Genomic DNA, 12685 nt, shown 5'->3' with positions numbered 1-12685 from the left:
CAAGTACAATAATAAAAAAAGTATTTAAAATAAGATAGAATTCACTTAAAATCAGGCAGGTTCTACACATTATGTAGCAGAATCTCTCAGCGATTAAAATTCATATATAGTAAATTATGCAAGACGTTTTTTTCCGATCTGAGACAAAAGAATCTAATTTGGACATCTATGTTAAGAATAATAAAAAACAGATTAACTTTTCACCAATGAATTAATTTTTAACTAAAAAAATTAAGTTTCAACAAAAAATATCAAATTTTAGACAAAAATAGAATAGTTCAGTTTGTAGTTCATAACAGTTAATATTCGATCAAAAAAATGAAATTTTTTAAAGATTATTTCAAATTTTAATTACAAGAGATGAACTTGACACCAAATAGTAAAAGTTTTAACAAAATGATGATTTTTCAAACACAAAGATTAATTTTCTATTAAAAAAAATTGTTTTAAACAAATAATAGAATTTTCAATGAATTGACAATATCAAAAATGTTTAAAATAAAATAGAATTCACTTAAAATCAGGCGAAAATATAATTTTTCATCCTGAAATTGTGCAGTTGAATTTTTAAACAAATTTTTAACAAAATAGTTGAACCCTAATCAAAAAGATCAGTTTTCAAACAAATAGTGGAGTCTTCAACTAAAAAAAAAATTAATTGAAAATATAAATGTACAAAACCAAAAATAGGACCATTCCTTTTTAGTTAAAAGAATTAATATTTAACAAGAACAAATTAAATTTCAACAAATTAATTGAAATTTTACTAAAAGAGATGCATTTGATGATACATACATAGCTGAACTTTCAAGCAAACAGATGTATTTTCAACCAAGAAGATTAATTTTATATAAAAAAGACGATGTTTGAAACAAATAATCGAATTATCAACCCAAAAATATCCATTTTTAATTCCAAATTTCAGTGTTCCATCAAAAGCGGGATAATTAAATTTTCAGTTAGAGAATTTAATTTTTAACAAAAAAAAAAAAAAAAAAAAAAAAAAAAAAACGGAATGTGCAACTTAATAGTTTGGTTCTTAATGACAAAGATGAATTTTCAAACGAGAAGACTAATTTCCTACCAAAATAACGAATTTTCATCGAAATATGTGCATTTTCAAACCAAAAGGTTGAATTTTTAACTACGAAAGATCAATTTTAAACTACAAATATCAATTCTCTACCAAAAATGATATAATCCAATTTTATCTTACATAAATTAATTTTGGACTAACTATAAAGGAACTTTCAACAAAATAGTTGAATTCTCAATTAAAAAGATGAATTTTGAAGGAAGTAGTTTTATATTTCTGATAAAAAACACAAATTTTCAACAAAATACATAAATTTTCAAACAAATAATTCCACTTTTAACTAAAAAGGATCAAGGTTCAATAAAAAATATCAAATTTTAAACAAAAATAGAATAATGCAGTTTTTAGTTCATAAAAGTTAATATTCAATCAAAAAAATGAAATTTTCTACAGATTATTTCAAATTTTAACTAAAACAGATGAATTTGAAACCAAACAGTAGAAGTCTTAACAAAAAATATGAATTTTCAATCAAAAAGATTAATTTTTATTAAAGAAATTTTTCTAATAAATAACAAAATTTTGAAGAAATTATTGATATGAGTTGTTGGCTTTAGGTTCAGGTGAATTGAAACTAATTTAGTTGTTTCAAACGTTTCAGCACACAATGGTGGTCTATATCAGAGAATTTCATTAAATCTATGAAAAGTACACAATATCTTTGAGTACGCAGTTTTACAATTGGAAGCAGTATTTTTTTATTAATATATTAATTGTGAACTGATAAAAAATGAAAATAACTTATTTTCAAATTTGAATTTTGTTTAATTTTATCAAGGACTATTGATAAATCTTAAAGTAATCTTAAAACATTATTTTAATTTAAAGAAGTGCAATTGATGAAAAAACAATACCAATGTAATAGAAAAATTTTTGTCATCAATATTTTTTTTTTAATGAAACCATTCTCAATCGAAAAAGTTGTTTACGAATGATTTTTTCAGTGACGTATATGTAATTATATTAAATTTTTTATTATTTTATTCCTTTTTTGTTATTTTTCAGATGATCTGTTTGTACGAAATTTATTATTATAAATTGTAAGAAACCTCATACAGATGTAAATTGTTTTTAACTAAATTAATTTTCAATCCAAGAACAATATCATAAAAAGTACTTGGAATAAGATAGAATTCACTTAAAATCAAGCAGGTTCTATACATTATTTATCAGAATCTCTTAGCGATAAAAATGATTTTATAGTCAATTATGCAAGACGTTTTTTCCCATATAAGACAATAAAAAGTTGAATTTGGACATCTATGTTAAAAATAATATAAAACAGATTAATTTTTTACCCATAAAATTAATTCTCCACAAAAGACGATTAGTTTTTACCAACAGTGGTATAATGAAAATTTTCCTTAAAGACATTAATACATAGTGAAATTTTAGTTAAAGAATTTAATTTTTAACAAAAAAAAAAAAAAAAAAAAAAAAAAAAAAAAAAAAACGGTATTTTCAGCTTAATAGTTTTGTTCTCAATCACAAAGATGAATTTTTAAACGAGAAGACTAATTTCCTACCGCAATAACGAATTTTCATCTAAATATGTGCATTTTCAAACCAAAGGGTTGAATTTTCAACCAAAAAAGATAACTTTTTAATTTAAAATATCAATTCTCTACCAAAAATTATATAATCCAATTTTATTTTACATAAATTAATTTTTGACTAACTATGAAGGAATTTTCAAAAAAATAATAATTGAACCCTCAATGAAGAATATGAATTTTCAACCACGAAGATTAATCTCCCTGTTTAAAAAGACGGTTTAAAAAAATTATATTTTTAACAAAGAAAGATCAATTTTTATTTAATTTCGTTGTTCTATCAAAAATGGTATAATCGACTTTTCTCTTAAAGAAATTAGTTTTTCACCAAAAAACGAATTTTTCATGTAATAATAGAATCTTCGAAATAAAGATGAAATTTCAATTAAGAAGTTTATTTTTTTACCAAAAATAAGGAATTTTCAACAAAATTCTGAATTTCTAAATACTGCATCGAAACAGATAAATTTATTTCCATATAGTTCAATCTTTAACGAAATAAGGATTAATTTTCTACCAAAACAGAAAAATTAAAAAAATAAAATTATTAAGTACAAAAGGTCAATTTTCAATTTAAAATATCATTTTTCAACCAAAAATAGTTCGTTTTGAACCAAAACAGATGAAGCCTCAATTATGAACTTAATATTCAACGAAAAATTACATAGTTCAGTTTTTAGTTAAAAAAATAATTTTTAACTTAAAGAAGTGCAATTAAAAAAAAAACTGAGTTCTTTACAAAAACAGATTGCAATTAAAAATATCAATACGTTTTTAACTAAAAATGGAAAGTTAAATTTTCACTTCAATAAATTAATGTTGAAAAAAAAGAATTGTCAGAAAAATTGTTGAATCCTAAATCAGCAAGAAGAATTTTCAAACAAGAAGACTAATGTTATACTAAAAAAGGCAAATTCTGCAATTCAAGTCTTTGAATCGACCAGGAAGGGAATTTTGTTGTTTTTAGATTAAATTTTAAGATAATTATTTTTTCGTCATAAAAAATTCTATGTTTAAAAGATTAATTTTTAACCAATAAGATTCATGTTTTACAAAAACGACGAATTTTGAACCAATTACTTGATTTTTAAACTATAATGGAACAGTTTTTAAAAATTTTTTGTTGAAAATGTTCAAGAATTTAGTTGCATTTTTTATGTCTTGACTAAAATTGTTTCTTGGTTAAAAACTCATCTCTTTGGGTAGAAACTTGATTTTCTTACTGTACATGAACACAATAAAAATGTATCCCTTCAAGTTGAAAATTCAACTGCTTTTTAAAACTTAACTTTTTAGGTGAAAAAATCAACAATTTTGTAGATATTTTTCTTTTTTCTTTGTTCGTTCTAGAGCTTTGCGCTCGATAGAATATACATTATACATCTATAACTGTAATTTGGTAGTTGTGAATTATCTTTTGTCAAAGCTCCTTTGTTGAAGACGCAATTATTTTGTTTAAAATTTGTATTTTTAGTTTGCATTCGACTACTTGGTTAAATGTTAAACTAAATAAGTAAAAATGGATCTCTTTTGGGTTGAAGATTCATCATTTTAGTTGAAAATTTAATTCTTTTGTTGAAAATGCTTTCTTTCTTTGGTTGAGAATTAATCTTTTTTGCTGAATATTTCTCGAATTGTTTCAAGGTTTAACGACCTTTTGCAAATTAATTTTTTTCGTAGAAGATTAATTATTTTAGTTAAAAATGTATCTCTGGTTAAAAATTTCAAAATTTTCTTGAAATGAATTTTATTATTCAATTCAGCTGTTGTTGTTTTAAAATAATCATGTTTTTCAGTTTTTGGTTGAAAATTTATCTACTTATTTAAAAGTTTAACCATTTTGTTAAAATGTTATATTTTTGGATGAAATAGTAACTATTTGGTTGAAAATTCGTTAATTTTTCTTAAACGAAATAGTTTAACTTTAAACCAAATAGTTAAATTTTCGACCTACAAATATAAATTTTAAACTGAATGGCCAAATTTTCAAACAAAAAAGATTAATCTTTAACCAAAAAGAGTTAAATTAAAAACAAATAAAGAATTGTCAGGAAATAAAAAAATTTATCCCACTTCTTAAACTTTTAAGTCAAAAGACTATTTTTCTGTAAAACAGTTATAACACCTTTACCGTCCATCTACCACCACCAACCAAATTTTTTACAACACCTTCACCTCACATGATAATTTCTTCAAATAGTTATTTGTTGAAAGTTTTATTTTGAATTCAATATTTCATTAATTTCAATGTAATTTGAAATATAATAATTATTATTTTAATTTTAAACAAAATATTTATTTTTTTCATAAACTTTAATGTGATAAGTCCAGGGGAAAGTGGGAGACTTAACTAAGCCCGATAATCGAAAATTGACAATAATTTGCCTTACAAAGTAGTGTAATGATTTGGTATAAATCGGAATAATGAAACAATTATTACTAAAAATTTTATGACATTGAATGCATGCACTAATGTTGGGAAGACTTAACAAAGATTTTCAGGGAAGAGTTTACCAAGTGGCAACAATCTTATTACATGTGTTTTTCAACATATAACGTCATTGTTGATTATTACAATGCGCGTTCAAAAATTTTACTAAATTGTTTTTCAAACTTGTGGTGTAAAAATGCAAAGTTCATTATTTAAAGAATATGATTATCATCAACGTGAGCTACAAAATCGTAGTAAACGCTATTCAGCAATATTAGATTTATTACAGTTTCAGATAAAGAACTCATCCCTTGACGTCTTGTATTATTTTATATTAATAATTTGTAACATTCATTAAATATGTATAACGTAGAAAATATAGGCTTTTTATTTATTCTTTTTCATAAAAAGATAAATAGGCGCGCGCTGTGGCGCGCGCAAGACTACTAGTAATAATATACATTTATGGAAATGATATACAAGTTGAGATACAAATTTGAGTGCAAAGCACGAGATACGTGATGAGATAATTTAGTACGATAATTTAATGTCTATTATGCAATCATCACAAATTTTATATAGCAGGTGATAATGAGTCCTAATTGAAACAATAATGCAGATAAGTAAAATCTCTAAATACGCAAATTAATTCACACACACAATGAAGGACATTTCTTCACACAGACATATCAACAGATAAATACGAGAATCCTTTCAAATAAAAATAAAGAGATAATGTGTTCGACTCAAGATTGAAACTTTCTCCTTTTTCAGTGACGATTTTAAAGATTTAAATCATTAAGTCTGACAAGAAACGTTCAAAAATGTTGAAACACTTAAAATCATGGTATTTTCAAATAGTTAAAAAATAAATATGTAAAGATGGGGATTACTTATCGTTCAGCTAATGAAGCGGTTTGGTGGTTGCATTCCCGCCTGGATTAACGTTAGTAGAGGCGCAAAGTTCTTCCTGATGTTGCTGATTTTGGAATTAACCCTCCGATACAATAATCAATATCTGGAGTTAGAGAATAGAAGACGCTCCTTGAGTCATCAATGCATATGATTTGAAATATTGGAGGTGATCATCGCAAAGTCGCTTTCCAAGATATGTTCAGTTGCCGGATAAGTTGAAAAAAAAAGAACCTCATTTTTAAGTTTAAAAGGATATAAAGCACCACGCTGAAACAAATTGTTGCAAAACAAAGACGTTTTGAACTTCTTTTCACTGAGATAAAAATCACACACGTAATAAATTGACTGTTATTAAATAGTACATGATAGACATAAAAGTCACAGCTTGATCAAACGTGATTCTGGTCAAGATCCGCTGGTATTCAAAAGTAGAGTAATTGAATAATTAAAATACAGTTTCGTTTTGAAAGCGAGGACCGCTATAGGCTTCGCCCATTATCAATATAGATCATCACGTGATAACTTATTACCCAATACCTAAATTTTATTTTGACCTCTCTTTTCATGATTTCGATGGGATATAATTGATGCCAATTATTCGTAGACCTGAGGTACAACCCCCGCATTTCCTGGTGGGAATATATTTTATTTCTCCTGCACTTTTCATGATTTTAGCAGGAATATATTTATGCACATAAAATCGCCTTAATATGGAACATTGTTAAAGACAATTAAGCGAGAGCTTACATCTAAATTGAGCTAAAGTTTTAATAACCTATTGCAGGTGAAATATATGAGGCGCCGGATTCTGTAAGTGCTTTTTGAATTTGTCGCCTGAAAATGGGGAGGCCTCTGAAAGTCGTTTAAACAAAAGGAGTAAGAGGCCGCCCCACTCAAATGGGTGACAAATTCTATAAGCGGTTATAGAATCCTGAGCCTCAATTGTAATCAATAACAATTTATATATCTTTTACGAAATATGTTTCTTTCATTCAACATTTTTAAGACATCAAGTTCTAAGAATCTCAATTTCTCATTAATTTTGGTTCTATAGTTTCTTTTAATTCCATTTTTCCTTTAGGTACACGAAATTAGCCTTCTTACCTCGCTGTATTATAGAAATTTCGAAAATACATCAATAATTTTAGACGACAATATAAACACTTTTTTAGCTGGAAAGCTCGTTATAATGACTTTTTTATTAATTCTATTTTGAAGGGACCTCGCTCGTTTTTTAAATGGAAATTATATTTCAGTTAGGTTGGACCCATGTACCCGAAACCTAATTTCCATAAGGAACGTCAGGAATCCTTTAAACCTTTTCCGAAAAAATAAGCTGGAATTAGTTCTAAATTTTTATTTGAAACAAAATTTGAAATAATTCATAAGAAACAAAGCTTTCTAAATATATGTAAATTTCGCATGAATTGCTTGCAATAAAAATACCAGCCAAGATTTTTAATGACTACTGTCGGCATATAGAAGAAAGAATTCCTTATACGTACCCGAAGGAGTACCACTCTTTTAATGCAAATTACAATTATTACGCGACCAGTGAGGAATTCGGGCTTCGTGCAACGTTTTGAGATCAACATTCCAGGAATAGTCGAAATTAATTCACTTGAGTTCTTTCATTTATAATCAATTCATTAATATAAAATGAAAAAAATTACTTAACATTTTTTTGGGTAAATTAGGGTAAACATTTATTATGACCATCCAAAAAAATACATAACGCGTTACTACAGAAAAAGCGTTAAGTAGGGGGTAGAGGTCAAAACTGTCATAAAACAGATTTAATTACTGTAACTTACCATACAGATCCTTCATTAAAACAAAAATTTAATTTAGAGTCTTAATTTGGAAAACTTAAAAATTGAGCCATATGAAATTGAAGAGTTCAAAATTCATGATTAGGAACTGTTTCAAGTGAAAATTGTTTAAAATTAATTAATCTAAAACTGAATATGTGGAAATTAAAAATCTTCAATTCAAACATCATTATTGTTAAAAATGTTTTAAATTTTAGGCATTAATCGGAACGCTCCGCAAAGCATGGGGAAATCGCACTTGTAAATTTAAGGTTAAACAGATAAATCTTCTTGCCTAGTATTTTGCATACATAAATCTAAAGAGTAAAAAGGTTTACGTTAAAGAAATCCTTCAACGCGAATCTGAGAATAAGTTATATAAAATATGCAAAAAAACTCGACAAAAAGATTGGTCTCTTTGGCCTTCATTTTACAAGGTGTAATTTCCCCGTTCTTTAGAGTCCCCGTAGGCTTCACACTAATGCAGTTAAGAACTGGAGTTTTTAGAATAACTTAATTTCATCTTTACCTTGATTAGGTAAATCAATATAAATAAAACATAAAGTATAAAGCGGTTGACAAACCCTTTACTTGTTTATGAATATTGTTCAAATCATCATCAAATAAAAGGTGAGCCTATTCGATTGAAAATAGAACAACTTAAAATTTTTTGACGAAAATTGTTTAATCAATTAATAATTTATAAAAAATTAACCTATCAACTGCGGAATTTGTTTCTGTCGCGGATTTTCAACTTCTTTTCGATGTTTCAGTTATCTCTCTAAATCTGAATAGTTAAATTTCATTAAGCAAATAGTGGTTTGGAGAGGTAAAGTATTGACTATTAAATAGTGGAAAATCAGTAATTATATAAGTAGCCAAATCACTAATTATACGATTATACAATGAAATAAAATATTTGCTGGAGTCAACCAACAACCTCAACAGTAAACTATATTACAAGACAAGTTATAGAAGTAAAGTATGTTTTTTTAAAAATTAAATTAATTTATGTTGATACTGTACTTACTAAAGAAAAATCTCAATTCAGCTTTCCATGTATTTCTATAAAAATGAATGGAAAGCTGAATTTCATAAACTCAAAACGAACACAGCGCTCATGTTCTGCAGCAAATGTTTTCGTCTCGATATACATATCGCCACATAATGAGGACACTATTCACTGGGAAACTACACGCAAGTATAATAAACTGGAAAATATTATTAACCTTTGTTTTAAAATTTTTGACGCTCGTAGAAAGAAAAATGATGCAAGCTGACAAATGTAAACGAAGAAAACAATACGTGAGCGCGGGAACTACTAAATAATAGTGAAATAATATTCACTAAATGGAAATAGTGAAATTATCACTACTTTTACAGTAGAAGACCACTAATTCAATAGTGAAAAGCCAAAAAATCACTATTTCAGCAGTGAATCATTCAATCACTAATTGAATTAGTGAAATTTTCACTATTTCTAATTTAGAGAGATATTTCTTTAAGTAACTTAAACTAATTAGCTAATTTAATAATTTAAACAATTAATTAAATAAAGAATATTTCAAATAAATAATTTAAGCTTAAATGATTTAACTAATACAAAAGATCACAGAGAAAACTGGAGGTTCACTCATGTTGCGGCTCAAATGAAAGTTGGTGTCATTTGGAGCTTGAGCTCCAATAGATACCTGTAGAGACCCAAATGGGTTCGTTCAGAGCGCACTTGAAAAGAACAGCATCAAGGCCCATTCACAAGACAATCGCTTGCAAGGTCGGGTTGGTAAGTTAGCAATTTACAGAATATGTCGGTAAAGCAAACTCAAACGATATTAATATTTATTTATTTTTCTTCTTACATGTTAAGGTTCCCTTATTTTAGAATTTTTAATACAAAATTGGCTAAAGACTACACCATCTTTAAATTACCATGATTTAAAATCATTGGTCAATTTATAATTGAAAATGTAATGCAATTTTATTGATTGTCAGTGAAAATGTATTACTTACCTCACCCATTTTAACCTTCTCTTAAAAGTTATGAAAAATCTTAAAAATTATTCACATCATTTTATTGAGAAAATCTTTGATGTACAATTAATAAACTTTTGTAATTAATTGTTATTAAGTGAATCTTTTAAAAGCATAGTCTTCACCAAGCACTATTAAGATCAGCTCAGCCAATTAGCCTTTATTAATATTTTCAAATATTATAATGACTTTTAGTTGTTTTAAATTAAATAAAAGTAGAGAGGCTTCAGAAACATTCATTTTTGCATTCGTTTTTGCAACAACCCTACGTTACTGCTAACAGTATATTTTTACTTTTAAAAAGTAACATATGTAATTGCACATCTCCCCATAACAGCAAACATATTTATTACTCAGGATTTCATTGCGCATACTGTTCGTTATACTTAGGATACCTTTTCACGAAGGCCTGTTTTGAATTAATCGTGGAATTAATATTTTTCATAGGATTTATTTCTAGCTGTTTTGTTGATTTATGGCAAATTTGATTGGTTTAGAACCTAGAAACGAACTCGATGTTTCAAATAAATTCATCAGTTTATTCAAATTCGACCTCCGTAGAAAGGTACCCTTACTTTATAAAGTTGAAAATATACTTAGGGTATTTTCTTGCAATAAAGAAAGAAATTCAAAAGGATTAATGAAAGGCTCCCTTTTTAATAATTGAGTATTATTGATAATGACTTAGTTATAAATATGAGCATAAAGAATTCATTTATCGACCAATGACTTGCGAAGATTTTCTTACATATGAATCAGTGCTCCCAATTTTTGAAACTTTTTGAACTGCGCTTGCTTCGCGCCAGCAACACAATTTGTTACTTTAGGAGCGCACATTTTAAATTATATAAATATTCAAATATTATATTTATAATAAATAATGATTAGGAAATGCTTCAAAAGTGATTTATTAACCATAAATAGAATTTTTGAGTGACAGATGAACAAATATTGTGATTTTATTACAAAAAACCTTTTTTTATTTTGACTGTAGAAAAAAAACAAAATTTTCAATTTATTTTTAGTAACTTTATTGATTTTATTTCAGGTCAAATTGTTGTGAATGAAAATAATAAAAATTAGAAACTCGACAAGATTAATCATTGTGCTAAGAAAAAATGATTTCTTTCTCTGAACTCGAAATTCATAACCGTCTTTTTAATTAAAATCGAATTAAATTTTTATCTGCCACTTCAAAATCTTATTTTAGAATTAAGAAATTACTGTTAATGTATTTTGTAATTATTATTTATTATAAATATCACATTTGAATATCGACACTATTCAAAATCAGCGCGCCAACAGTAACCACGTGTGTTGCCGGCGCGACGCAAGCGCAGTTCAAAAAGTTGCCAAGAATGTGAGCACTGAATGAATAAGCCTTTAAATTTACAAGTTTTCTACATAACCTGCAAATGATATTATCAAGTCATTATATTTACTTTAATTACGTTATTATTTTGTAATTTAATTATCTTCATTAATTTATGTCCACCAAAGTTCGATTACATGTGTGACTTAAGGTAAATATTGTGTTATTAATTAATCATAATATCGAAGTGGGCAAAGCGAAAAATAGGTTCTTCAGGAATAGGCTCAATTACATTTGAGATCCTTTCGAACCCCAAGTGTGGTATTATTTAGAGCTCATTTATCGTTTTGGGTTCCTTTTCAGCAAGTAGGGTTCATTTTTGTTGCAGCTCCTTTGGAACCAAAAACGGGTTCCAATGGAAACTTCAGTTTTTTCTGTGAGATAACACGCGTGGTACCATGCGTTATCGGCAGCAGCTGATGGGTTATTAATAAATCAAGGAATAATTCTTGTAACTCGAAAGAGTTATCGCAAAGACATTGTTATTTGATTTTGTTAACAATTTGAACATATTCGCTGAAAAATAGTCAAACTCTGAATTTTTTATTGACAACTGTTGAAATAATGATTAAATATCGTAAATTTTCAAACTACTGTAAGTATAAGTTATTGTAAATACATTGTTGATTCAGTAAACAAATTTATCCTAAATTTTTTCAAGAATACACAAAATATTAATATTTACACGAAAATTGTTTAAATCATTAATAATTCGTGGAAATTTTCAAAGCATCATAGAAAAGAGTAATCGCAAAGACATTCCTAGTCAATTTCGTAAACAAAAATTAAATCGTTTATGAAAATTGTTTGAATAATCAATCATTCTTTGGAATTTACCAATCATCATAGAAAAGAGTAATCGAAAAGATATTCTTAGTTTACACATAAACAAATTGAGTCTATTCGCTGAAAAGGAGCCAAACTCTGATTCTTTTTGAGAAAATTGCTTGAGTAATCTATAATTCTTGTAAACTCGCAACGTGTCACATCAAGGAGTAACCGGAAAAAGATTCTTAACTGATTCAAAGAAAAAATGGAGTCTATTCATTGAAAAAAGTCTTAATCAGTATTAATTATGAAAATTGTTTAAGTAACATATAATTCCTGTGAACTGACAAGGCTCCACAATAAAAAGTGTTGGAAAAAACACTCTTTATTTATTCCATGTAAAAATTGAACCTATGTTCTAGTATAGATATACAACCCTCTCTGATGACCTTGAAAATCTTAAACAGTGGTACTTTTGAAAAGTTCAATAAAAATGTAAAGTTTGTTCCTAAATAAAAAATGAACAAAATAATAAGAAGTTTAATTCAATTAAATTTATTAGATTAGACCCGACTTCAAACTTATCGCTCTTTCACCGGACTCTAAACATTTTCCCAGATGGTAAAGTTATTTAATATTTTATATGTAGTGAACCAGACGTAATTATATTTTTCATTTGTTTTATACATTTTTCTGGACGAAGCAATT

The 12685-nt window shown here is 26.8% G+C and overlaps 1 protein-coding gene across 1 annotated transcript in view; it reads right to left on the bottom strand.

Annotated features, from left to right (window-relative positions):
- LOC117168886 (dorsal-ventral patterning protein Sog) overlaps positions 1 to 12685 on the bottom strand; it is a 252006-nt gene that overhangs the window by 56706 nt on the left and 182615 nt on the right. The window lies entirely within an intron of this gene.

Source organism: Belonocnema kinseyi, chromosome 1 (assembly GCF_010883055.1).
Source record: "Belonocnema kinseyi isolate 2016_QV_RU_SX_M_011 chromosome 1, B_treatae_v1, whole genome shotgun sequence".
NCBI lineage: Eukaryota > Metazoa > Arthropoda > Insecta > Hymenoptera > Cynipidae > Belonocnema > Belonocnema kinseyi.
The sequence above is the reverse complement of the archived record's forward strand: the minus strand, read 5'-3'. Positions and strand labels throughout refer to the sequence as shown.